Here is a 13,462-nt window from a genome sequence, read left to right as displayed (position 1 = left end):
TCCGTGTTCTCTCACTCTGTTTGCCATAATTTGGTGGGTTATAATGAAGGGCAGTAAGAAAGCCTGATGTGGGAACTAGAATCGAATAGTTCAGTTTAACAAACCCAAGAAGCTTCAAGGACGGGAAGGGTTTACCGCCAGTTTTATGGTCTCAAAGCAACACAGCATCTGATAACAGCAGAGTCATTTATGCTGTAATGGCAGCAGAAGGCACAGGAGAACTTTACAGAACGTGACCGTGCCCTTCACATACAGAGAGATCACTGGCGGTGGGTTATGTTACTCTGTTGAATTTTTAAGGATCCACTGTCCTCCGTGAATGAAGACAGTGAGCACTGGGATAATGCAAAGTGTGTGATACATAACAAGAGAAAATCAGTGACCCTGGCCTGGATGGTAATGGGGGCAGAGGTGCTTCAGTGGAGTTCCTGTATCCATGTGGGAGTCCCAGGTTCGATTTCTGGCCAATGCACCTCACGTGCAGACACCAGCGTCTGCTAGTGGAGGCTTGTGTGCTGCTCTGATGGTGAACAGATTTCCACAGAGCTTCCAGGCTAAAATGGACTAGGAAGAGAGGCCTGGTGATCTACTTCTGAAAATCAGCCACTGAAAACCCTACGGAACACAACTCTCTGATCCACAACCTATCATGGAGATGGTACAGGATGGGCAAAATTTTGTTCTGTTGTGTGTGAGGTCACTACGAGTCAGGGGCTGATTTAATGGCAGCTAAAAATTACAACACAGTAAGCCTAGAGGCTAAGTATTGGTTTCATATGGCTGCTGTAACAAGTTACCACAATGTCGTGTTCTGGAGGGCAGAAGTCCCAAATGGGTCTTACTGGGCTAAAATCAAGACGTCAGCAGGGCTGCGTTCCTGTCTGTCTGTAGTAGGGAGAATCCATCCTGCTCTTTTCCAGCCTCTAGAGGCCTTTTGCATTCCTTGGCTTGTAGCCCTTGCTTCATCTTCAACATCAGCAATGATGAGTTGAGTCCTTCTCAAGTTACATCTCTCTGGCCTTCTGCTGCCTTTTCTGTCTCTGACCAGACCAGAAAACGTTCTCTGTTTAAAGGACTCGTGTGATTAGATTTAACCACCTAGGAAGTCCAGGATAATCTCCCCATTTTAAGGGAACTTTATCACACCTGCAAAGCCCATTTTTGCCATGTGAGGTACCATGTTCACAGGTTTCAGGGATTAGGGCGTGGATGCCTTTGCATGGGGCCCATTTTTCCGTTTTACTACAGGTGGGTGAGCAGAGAAGAATGTTGTTGTTGTTGTTAGGTGCCATCAAATCAGTTTCAACTCATAGCTACCTTATGTACAACAGAACAAAACACTGCCCGGTACTGCACCATCCTCACAATCTTTGTTATATTTGAGCCCCTTGTTGCAGCCACTGTGTCGATCCATCTCATTGAAAGTCTTCCTCTTTTTTGCTGGCCCTCTACTTTACCAAGCATGATGTGATAACATGCCCAAAGTACTTGAAACGTAGTCTCTCCATCCTTGCTTCTAACAAGCATTCTGATTTTACTTCTTCCAAGACAGATTGTTCTTTTGGCAATCCATAGTATATTCAGTATTCTTCACCAACACCACAAATGTGTAATGTGATTTAGAAAAAAAAAAAAAAATTCAACTATGGAACAAGATTACATTTAAGGATGTTTATTTGATGGGGGGGGGGATGAAAAGCTGAGTAAAAGGTACAAAGATGAGTAAGGTCTGATCCTTACCATGAAGGAGTTATATTCTATTGAAGAAAATGGGTATAATAAGGGAATCCTATGATTGAAAATTCCAAAAGAAAGCTCGAGACATCTTTTGGACCTTTATCTTGCTCCTTTACTAAAGTCTGCAAAATAGAATTCCTGCAGTGAAGTAGAACTCCCTGGCAATTTGGAGTTCAGTGATGATCCAGGTGGGGTCCTTCTGGGGCACAGGCAGAGAGGAGCCCACCCGAGCTGGGACTGTGGATGGTTTCCCCAGGAAGGTGTCTTTTGAACTGAATCTTGTATAATGAGTGTGGTTTCAATGAGAGCAAAAATGAGATTCCAGATGGCAAGAACAGTGTAAGCAAAGGCATTGAGGCATGGAAGCTCAGTGAACAACAAAAACGCCACATGGGATTTTTTAAGACTGTATTCAGCCTTAGAATGAGGGCCAAGTATAATTTGCAGTGCTTACCCATGACCATGTAGCCTTGAAGATGGCTGTCCTCCGTGGTTTTCTGCCTGCCTTTCAATTATTTCCTATTGCGTAGCATAGACAATGTCAGACTGCACAAACTTATTTTCCATAACCAAATTCAGCATGTTTCCTCTTAAGATTGTTTATCAAGTGCTTTAAAAATTACTTTAGATAATAATAAATAAAATAGTAACCTATATATCACTGATGAAGCTTAAAAAAAGGTACTATGCGTACCTTTGAGTCTTTAGTTTGTGAACAGGCTGAAAAAGAATGAGTATGAAAAATGAATGAGGGCTGCCTTTAAAACATGTGAAAGATGAGACTTTTATGTTTATTTAAGTAATTGTGAAAGGGCTTTGGGAAATCTACCACATAGCAGGTACATCTTCAAATTTGAAAATAAGTGAAGAAGAGGCATGGAGATATGGTCCCTGCAAGCCCCGGGCTGGTCCCCTACCCACCCCACATGGATGCCACTGATCTGAAACTTTCCTCAGAAACCTGTCAACAGACCCTGCCTCCCTGGGAGTTTTGGAAAATTGGCTGATCAACATCGAGTGGGGAGGCAATTCAGAGCAATTTGTTCCAGGTAGAAAAACACGGACAATCTAAGTCCACTCCAAATGGGAACTAGACAAACTACCTTAAGCTTTAGATATTGCAAATACTTTTCAATGTGTGTGCTGTTTTCTTACATATTTTGCAAATACAAAAACAGTATTTTAAAGCTTATTGACCCTCAATGGGTTTTCAATGCACTTTTTATTTATTTATTTTGGAAATTTGAAGTGAATACAATCCATGTAATGAAATAAAAGATTCCCTATGTGACTTTGAGGGCACTGGTGGTTCAGCAGTAGAATCATCACCTTCCATGTGGGAGACCAGGGTTCGATTCCCAGCCAATGCACCTCATGTGAAGCCACCACATTCAGTGGAAGCTTGTGTTTTGCTATGATTTGAACAGGTTTCAGTGGAGCTTTCAGACTAAGATTAACGAAGAAGAAAGGTTTGGTGATCTACTTCTGAAAATCATCCAATGAAAACCCTATGGATCACAACGGTCTGCAACTGATCGTGAGAAGGCAAAGAACCTGGCAGCATTTCACTCCACTGTGTATGGGATCCCCATGAGTCAGGGGCTGACCCAGTGGCAGCTAACACCAACAACATGTGAGTTTAGACTACAGTTCCATATCCCTCTGGGAGGTATTTTCTGGAGTCTAATTCCAGAACAAGAAAGTAATTCCCCACATCAGTGAAATCCATCACACCTACCCCCAAGAGAAAGGCAGAAGCCTGCCTGGTCTTCTAAGCAGGCCACTATTGCCTTCTCCTTGAAAGGGACCACCTGGCTTGGCCTTATATTTTGATTTATTCACCCACAAGGGCAGAGAGCAGCAGCCTTATAAAATCAGCAGCCTGATGTATTCGCAATTCAACAGATGGAAAGGCAAAGGGACATAAAAACAAAACAAACATAAAGGCAATCAAGAAATTAATATAAAAGAAAAAGTCTGGGAGGGGGGCTGGGCTCAATGATTTGATGCACTGTGAAAGATCTACACTTTCCAAGTTGTCAGTGCATGATGCATGTGTGTGCGCTGGCCACAGCTTCTAGAAAATGCTGACTGGGCCATTTTCCACCTTGGCAATCTGCCACTACATTTTGAAAATATTCCTTCTAAGTAGATAAAGACATGCATGTCACGTTGACCAGTCTCCAGGGATTCAAGGTTGGAAGAATCACCTCCTGTTTCAGCCAGAGCTGTCCCTGGGTCTCCCAGGCATTGGAGGAAGGTGTGGGAAGGGGAAATGGTTGGAAGACCTGAAGGGGAATGAGGACATCTTCTGCCAGTGTGTCACGTATGTGTCATCTGCTCTGGCAGACAGCACAACTCCCCCCCTCCAATGTTCCAGAGATCAGAGAAGGCAAGGACAAGGGCAGCCGCAGTCAGGGTAAGTGGCGTAAATAGCCACTCGGTTACCCTGTCTTATAAAGTCCTCTTAACTTGGAGACCCTACCATGGAGGACCCATCTCTTCCTCATTTCCTAACAACTCTGGGCTTGAAAACTCTGGTGACATAGTGGTTAAGAGTTACAGCTGCTAACCAAAAGGTCGGCAGTTTGAATCCACCAGGTACTCCTCGGAAACCCTATGGGGCAGTTCTACTCTGTCCTCTAGGGTCACTATATGTCAGAATTAACTCCACAGCAATGGGTTTACAGGTTTTTCTAGGAAGTTTGGGGTGCTCTCTCCCACAGCTGGAATCTAATAAGCCCCACCTACAGGGTCTCACCCATACCTGCCCCTAACAATCTATAGCCCTCACCCCACAGGCCAGTTGTCACATTTGGTGCCCTCTTCTGGGGCCCTGGCCCATCAGCCCATGGTTACAGAGAAGAGGTGAAGATGAAGTAGACCTCAGTCTAGCGAGGATTTACAGATAAGTGCAGCGTCTTCAGCTCCCTTAGTAAATACCCCAGGCTTTCTGGTTTGGGGAGTTTAGAAATCGCTGAAGACAGCTGCTTTGAATTACACTTCTTGCCTTCCATTGGTTATGATTTTCCTTTACTGAGCATTTGGTGAGGTGCAATAGATAAGGCTTAAGGACAACATACTCCTGAGACTTGTACCTCTGCATCATTTTGTTAAGAAGGGAAGCTGACAGGGGGCTTAAGTCCAGGACTTCTGTGGGGTCTTCTATCCAAGGAGAACCACAGAGGTTATAAGAGATAGCAAAGCCAGCTAAAATATCAAACATACCATCATACAGAGCCATCAATAGATTGGGTTCTCAAAAGTCAGGGTGGAAGAACTTTGTAAATTATGGGATATTGGGTGGAGAAGTCAGAAGGGTATTGCCTCTGTAGTGGAGTCACATTACCCCCTGAACAAAGACTGCCTTGATTCTGCTTAGCAAACCTTAAAAACAAAACTTGACAGAATCAGGCTCTTTTCCAAATACTGAACCCAAGAAGAGGAAGAGAGCTCAAGAATATTTATAGAAATACAAAAATCTCCAGCAGGTAATGAGGTAAAATCACAGTGTGCAGCATCTAAATAAAAGATTAACAGTCATGCAATGAGCTGGAAAATGCCACCCACAATGAAAAGAAAAATCAATCAGTCACAATTAAGTCATACTAAGCACAGATGATAAAATTAGAAGGCAGAGTACACTGACACATTATACAAATATATTCCATATGCGGAAGAAAGTAGAGACAAAACTGAGCATGTTAAGTAGAGACATGCAAGATGTAAAATGTTCACAAATCAAATTTCTGGAGATAAAAATGACAATGTTTGAGATGGAATATATGGCATATGGGATTAAGAACAGGTTAGGCAGCATAGGAAAAAAGAAAAAAAACAAAAACAAATACACTTAAAGACAGAGCAATGGAGACTCTTAAAAGTAAAAGGCATAGAGGAAAAGACTGAGAAATGCAAAACCAAGCATAAGTAAAATGTGGGACAGCTTCAAGTAGTTTAATATATCTGTATTTGGAGTCACAGAAAAAGAGGAAGGGAGTGAAGAAAAAAAAATCTAAAGAAAATAATGCTTGAAAATTTCCCAAAGAGATAATGTCATAAAACAACAGGTCTAAGAGGCTTAACAAACCTCAAGTATCAGAAACATGAATAAAATTATACCAAAGCATGTTGTAATCGAATTTCTTAAAACCAGTGATTAAGTAGATATCTTAAAAGTTGCCAGGGAAAAAAGACATTAAATACAGAAGATCAAAGTAACATGACAACAGGTTTTGCTTCAAAAGAAAGTGTGAACCAGAAGACATTATAGCAACATTTTTAAAGCACTGTACGAAAAAAATAAAACCCGTCGACCTAGAATTTATTTAACAGCTTCAAAGAAATGAACCAAATTCCTTAAAAAACAAAAACTACTAAAACTCAACAAAGCCTGGATAGTCTAATAACAGTTTAAAAATTGATTCATAATTTAAATGTTTCCAGAAAAGAAATCTCCAGGTCCAGATGGATTTGCTGAAGAACTTTATCAAACATTTTAAAAAGAATTAACACAGATTTTATATAATCTCTTCTAGAAAATCCATGAGAAAGGAACACATTCCAACTCATTTTATGAGGTCAGTATTAACCTGATGACATAACCAGGCAAAACCAGCATAAAACAGGCAAACAACAGACCAAATCTCTGATGAACTCAGATGCAAAAATTTTCAACAGAGTATTAGCAAATTGAACCCAACAATGTATGAAAAGAATAATAAACCATGAACAATTAGAATTTATTCCAAGCATGTAAAGCTGGTTCCATATTAGAAAATCAATGTCTAATCCATCATTTCAACAGGATAAAGAAGAAAAATCATACGCTCATAGTAATCAATGTAGAAAAATAATTTGACAAAATCCAGCACTCTTTCATAAGAAACACTCTCGGTAAACTAGGAATGTAGTGGAATATCTTCAACTTAAAAAGAACATCTCCTAAAAACCTACAGCTGCCATCATACTTAATGGTAAAAGATTGAATACGTTCTTCCTAAATCTACTCTCACCTCTCTGACTTCAACATAGTCCAGGAGTTCTAGCCATTGCAAAATGGCAAGAAAAGAAATTTTCTTTTCAGATTGGAAAGAAAACTAAGCCCATTTTCAGATGACTTAATTGTCTACATACAGAAGCCCAAGGGGATCTACAAAGCAAACAAACTCTTAGAACTAATAAGTGAATTCAGCAAGGTTGTAGGATGCAAGGTAAACATACAAAATCAATTGCATTCATGTACACACACAATAACATGTGGAAACTGGAATTAATTACACAATACTATTTACAATTGTTCCAAAGAAAATGAAATACTTAACTTCAAATATAAGAAAACATGTACAGGACCTGTATGTTGAAATGTTCAACATGCTGATAAAAGAAATCAAAGAAGTCCTAAATTAATAAAGGGATACACTGTGTTCATGAATCGAACAATTAAAAATAGGAAGATGCTAGTTTTCTCAAATTTATACGTAGGTTTAATTCAATTCTTTTGATACTATATCCCAAGAGGATGTTTTCAGACATACGCAAGCTTATGCTAACATTTATATTAAAAGACATAGGATCCAGAACACTTAAAACAATTTTGAGAAGGAAGAATAAAATGAGAGGAATCACTTTACCTGATCAAGTTAGCCTCGACTCATGGTGGATGTAAGAGATCCATCTTCATTACTGTATTTTTCTGCAGACAATATACACCTTCTACCTGAACATCTGTGTCTGGACCAGCTCCTTCTAGATAAATTAAGCAGACTAATTACTGCTTCCTAAGAACAGCCACCCAAAGCATCTGTCAATTTGACATACTGTGCTGGCATGCCTGTTGGTGTAATGCTGGAAGCTATGCCACTGATATTTCAAATACCAGCAAGGTCATCCATGGCTGAGAGGTTTCTGGTGAGCTTCCGGACTAAGACAGACTAGAAATAAGGACCTGGCAGTCCAGTTCTGAAAAAAATTAGCCAGTAAAAACCTTATGAACAGCAGAAGGACAATGCCTGATACAGTGCTGGAAGATGAGCCTCCCAGGTTGGAAGGCACTCAAAAGACAACAACGGAAGAGCTGCCTCCTCAAAGTAGAGTCGACCTTAATGTTATGGATGGAGTCAAGCTTTCGGGACCTTCATTTGCTGATGTGGCATGACTCAAAATGAGAAGAAACAGTTCCAAAAACACATCAGTAACAGGAATGTTGAAAGTATGAAGTATGAACCTAGGAAAAGTGGAAATCGTCAAAAATGAAATGAAACACATAAAAATCCATATCCTAGGCATTAGTGCTACGGCTGCTAACCAGAGGGTCGGCAGTTCAAATCTGCCAGGCGCTCCTTGGAAACTCTATGGGGCAGTTCTACTCTGTCCTATAGGGTCGCTATGAGTCTGAATCGACTCGATGGCACTGGTTTTTCCTGGAAGGCATTAGTAAGCTGAAATGGACTGGCACTGGTCATTTTGAATCAGACATTCATATGGCCTACAATGCCAGGAATGACAAATTGAAGAGGAATGGCATTGTATTCATGGTCAAAGAGAACATTTCAAGATCTTTCCTGAAGTACAACATGACTAGTGATAGGATAATATCCATATCCCTACAAGGAAGACCAGATAATTCTATAATTATTCACATTTACCCACCAACACTAAGGCCAGAGATGAGGAAATTGAATAATTTATCAACTTTTGCAGGCTGAAATTGATCAAACATGCAGTCAGGATGCATAGATTATTGCTGGTGATCGGAATGGGAAAGTTGGAAATAAGGAAGAAAGACTGGTGGCTGGAAAATACAGCCTTGGTGATAGAAATGATGCCAGAGATCACATGATAGAATTTTGCAAGACCAATGACTTCTTCATTGCAAATACCTTTTTTTACCAACATAAAAGGCTACTATACACACAGACCTCATCAGATGGAATACACATGAATCAGATCAACTACATCTGTGGAAAGAGATGATGGAAAAGTTTAATACCATTGGTAAGAATAAGGCCAAGATCAAACTGTGGAACAGACCATCAATTGCTCACATGCAAGTTAAAGATGAAACTGAAGAAAATAAGAACAAGTCAACGAGAGCCAAAGTATGACCTTGAGTATATCCCACCTGAATTTAGAGACCATCTCAAGAATAGATCTAACGTATTGAACACTAATGACCAGTTGAGTTGTGGAATGACATCATACATGAAGAAAGCAAGAGGTCATAAAAAAAGACAGGAAAGAAAGAAAAGACCAAAATGGATGTCAGAAGAGACTCTGAAACTTGCTCTTGAATGTTGAGTAGCTAAAGCAAAAGGAAGAAATGATAAAGTAAAACAGCCGAATAGAAGATTTCAAAGGGGACCTCAAGAAGACAAAGTACAGTATTATAATGAATGTTCAAAGACCTGGAGTTAGAAAACCAAAAGGGAAGAACATGCTCAGCATTTCTCAAACTGAAAGAACTGAAGAAAAATTCAAGCCTTGAGTTGCAATATTGAAGATTTCATGTGGAAAATATTAAATGACACAGTAAGCATCAAAAGATGGAAAGAATACACAGTCACTGTACCAAAATGCTCAACCATTTCAGGAGGTGTTATATGATCAAGAACCGATGGTTCTGAAGGAAGAGGTCAAGCTGCACTGAAGGCATTATTGAAATACCAGCCTCCAGGAACTGACAGAATGCCATCTGAGATATTTCAACAAATTGATGTAGCATTGAAAGTTCTCATTTGTCTATGCCAAGAAATTTGGAAGACAGCTACCTGCCAATCAACTGGAAGAAATCCATATTTGTACCCATTCCAAAGAAAGGTGATGAAAACAAATGCGGAAATTATCAAACAGTATCATTAGTATCACACACAAGTAAAATTTTGTTGAAGAGCATTCAAAAGTGGTTGCAGCAGTACAGCGACAGGGAACTGCCAGAAATTCAAGCTGAGTTCAGAGGAGGATGTGGAATGAAGGATATCATTGGGGATGTCAGATGGATCCTGGATGAAAGCAAAGAATACCAGAAAGATGTTTATCTATGCTTTATTGACTATGCAAAGTCATTCGATTGTGTGGATCATAAAAAATTATGGATAACATTGCAAATAATGGGAATTCCAGAACATGTAATTGTGCTCATGAGAAACCTGTACCTAGATCAAGAGGCAGCCATTTAAACAGAGCAAGAGGATACTGTGTGGTTTAAAGTCAGGAAAGGTGTATGTCAGGGTTGTATCCTTTCACCATACCTATTTAATCTGTATGCTGAGTAAATATCCAAGAAGCTGGACTACATGAAGAAGAACATAGCATTACGATTAGAGGAAGACTCATTAACAACCTTCGATATGCAGATGACACAACTTTGCTTGCTGAAAGTGAAGAGGACTTGAATCACTTACTGCTGAAGATCAAAGACTGCAGCCTTAAGGATGGGTTGCACCTCAACATAATGAAAACAAAAATCCTCACAACCGGACTAACAAGCAACATCATGATAAATGGAGAAAAGATTGAAGTTGTCAAGGATTTCATTTTACTTGGATCCACAATCAACACCCAAGGAACCAGCAGTCAAGAAATCAAACAGCATATTGCATTGGGTAAACCTGCTGCAAAAGACCTCTTTAAAGTGTTAAAAAGCAAAGATGTCATTTTGAGCACTAGGAGGCCCCGGACTCCAGCCCTGGTGTTTTCGATCGCCTCACAAGGGTATGAAACCTGGACAATGAATAAGGAAGACCAAAGAAGAATTGATGCTTTTGAATTATGGCATTGTTGAAGAATATTGAACATACCACGGACTGCCAGAAGAAGAAACAAATCTGTCTTGGAAGGAGTACAACAAGAATGCTCCTTAGAAGCATGATGGTGAGACTTCTTCTCACATGCTTTGGACATTTATCAGGAGGGACCAATCCCTGGAGAAGGATATCATGTACACTTGGTACAGTAGAGGTCCAGTGAAAAAGAGGAAGACCCTCAATGAGATGGATTGACACATTGGCTGCAACAACGGGCTCAAGCATAACGATCGTGAAGATGGTGTAGGACTGACCGCATAGCATTTCTTTCTGCTGTACACAGTGTAGCTATGTGTCAGAAATGACTTGACAGCTATGTGTCGGAACTGAACAACAACAAAAACATGGCAAACGTATGCACAATGGAATCAAACCATTGTAATTCATAGGATTTTTGTTGGCTTAATTTTTAGAAGCAGATCACCATGCCTTTCTTCCTAGCTTGAGTTGGTTTGAATGCTTCTCTGAAATCTGTTCATTATCATACCAACACACACAGCTCCACTGACAAAGGGAGGGCGCTGTGCTTGAGGTGTATCTTACGGGACCTGAAATATTGCTGCCACCTATACCTGATATTAAGACTTTTTTTTTTTTTATGTATAGTTATCAAAACAATGTGGTATTATTAGCAAGACAGACATAGTGATCAATGATATAGCATATAAACCAAAAAATAGATGCACACAAATATGGCCAAATGGTTTTTGACAATCATTCAAAAGTGATTCAATTAAGAGGATAAACTCTTCAACAAATGGTGCCAGAGTATTAGTACATCCACCTACAAAACAAAAGAAAATAAGTAAACAAAAAACAAATTAAACCTCACATTATATTAAAAAAAGAAGGAAAAAAACTGAACAAAGGATCATGGATTTAAATACAAATGTAAAACTATAAACCTTTTATAAAAAAGAAATAGAAAAAAAGGATTTGGGACTTGGGGCTTCATGGTAAGTTCCTTTTAACACCAAAAGCATGGGGATATAAAAAGAAAAATTGTTAAATTTAACCTCTTCAAAATTGAAAACTTTTGCTCTGCAAAAGACTATGTAAAGAAGATGAGAAATCAAGCTATCTTGTGGGAGAAAATACTTGCTAATCTCACATCAGGCGCTCCTTGGAAACTCTGTTCTACTCTGTCCTATACGGTCGCTGTGAGTCGGCACTGGGCTTGAATATCATATCTGTAAAAGAGTTTCTATCTAATACATAAATGACTCTCAAAACTGAACATTTAAAAAAAATCTAATAAGAAAATGGGCAAAATACATGAACACACATTTCTCCGAACAAGATATACTTACGGCAAACAAGCACATGAAAACATATTCCATATCATTAGCCATTAGGGAAATACATATTAAAACCACAATGATATATCACTATCAGAATGGCTAAAATAAAAAATAGTGATAACACCAAACGTTGGCAGGGATGCTGAAAATCTGGATCGCTCAGACATTGCTGGTGGGAATGTAAATGGTACAGCCACTCTAGGAAGAAAAAAAAGGAGTGTGACCATTTCTTACACAACTAAACAAGCACTTACCATATGATCCAGCAATTGGTGCTCTTGGTCATTTATTGCAGAGAAACAAAAACTTTTGATTATTAAAATGCATGAAGCAAAAACTGATAGAACTGAAAGGAGAAATAAACCAATCTGAAACTATAATTATAGATTCCAAGAACCTTCTCTTAATATTGGCTGGAATGAGTAAACAGAACACTAGTAGAAGACATGAAGAACACCATCAACCACTTTGACCTAATTGACATTTATAGAACACTTCAACAACAGAAGCATACACACTGTATTTGTGTGCACACAGAACATTTATCAAGTCTGATCATATTCTGGGACATGAAACAAGTCTCTGTAAATTTAAATTGATCCAAGTCGTGCAAAGCATATCTTCCAGCCACAATGAATTACACTGAGAAAAATACCTGGAAAATCTCTAAGTTTTAGGAAACTAAATAACACACTTTCAAATAATCCATGTCTTAAAGGAGAAAAAAAAAAAAAGGGAATTTATAAACAATTTTAAAGTGAATGAAATTAAAAACACAACTTATCAACATTTGTGGCATGCCACTAAAACAGTAGTAAGAATACATTTATAGCACTAAACATCTATTTGAGAAAAAAAGGTCTTAAATTAACAAACTTAGCATGCATCTTAAGAAATCACAAAAAGAAGAGCAAAGTAAACTCAAATTAAGCAGAAGAAAAAAAATAATAAAGATGGAATGTGAAATTGACATAACACAAAGCAGAAAAAAATGGTGTAAACAAAAGCTGGTTCTTTGAAAAAAATAAAAATAATAAATAACCAGCCAGATGAATTAGGAAAGAAAAAAAAAAGAGAGAGAGAGAGGAAAGATGAAAAGTACAAACATCAGGAATGAAATTACTGTAGATTTCATAGTATTAAGATAATAAGGAGATATTAGGAAAAACTCTAGGCCAATAAATTGAACAACTTAGATAAAGTGGTCTTATTCCTTAAAACACGTAAACTACCAAAACTTAAGAAGAAATAAATAGCTTGTCTAGCCTTATATTTATTTTTTATATGATTTTTTTCTTAAAACTTTCCCATAAAGAAAACACCAGGCATAGCTGACTTTACTATTTAATTCCAGCAAAAAAGTAAGGAAAAAAAAAAAAAATTCTACACAAACTCTTTCAAAAAAGTGAAGATAAGGAAATCCTTCTCAATGCATTCTGAGGCCAGCTTCACCCTAACACCAAAACCAAAGACATTACAAGAAAATAAAACTGAACAGGTCCTTCGTGAGCATAAATGCAAACATTTTAGCAATTCAAATCCAAAACTATAAAAAAGGATAATGATCGAGTGCTCATTTTAAAACTCTTCAAATTCTCCACGGAATTCAGATGCCAGTTA

The sequence above is a fragment of the Loxodonta africana genome, chromosome 2, assembly GCF_030014295.1.
Source record: "Loxodonta africana isolate mLoxAfr1 chromosome 2, mLoxAfr1.hap2, whole genome shotgun sequence".
Taxonomy (NCBI): Eukaryota; Metazoa; Chordata; class Mammalia; order Proboscidea; family Elephantidae; genus Loxodonta; species Loxodonta africana.
This window is presented reverse-complemented; position numbering follows the sequence as displayed.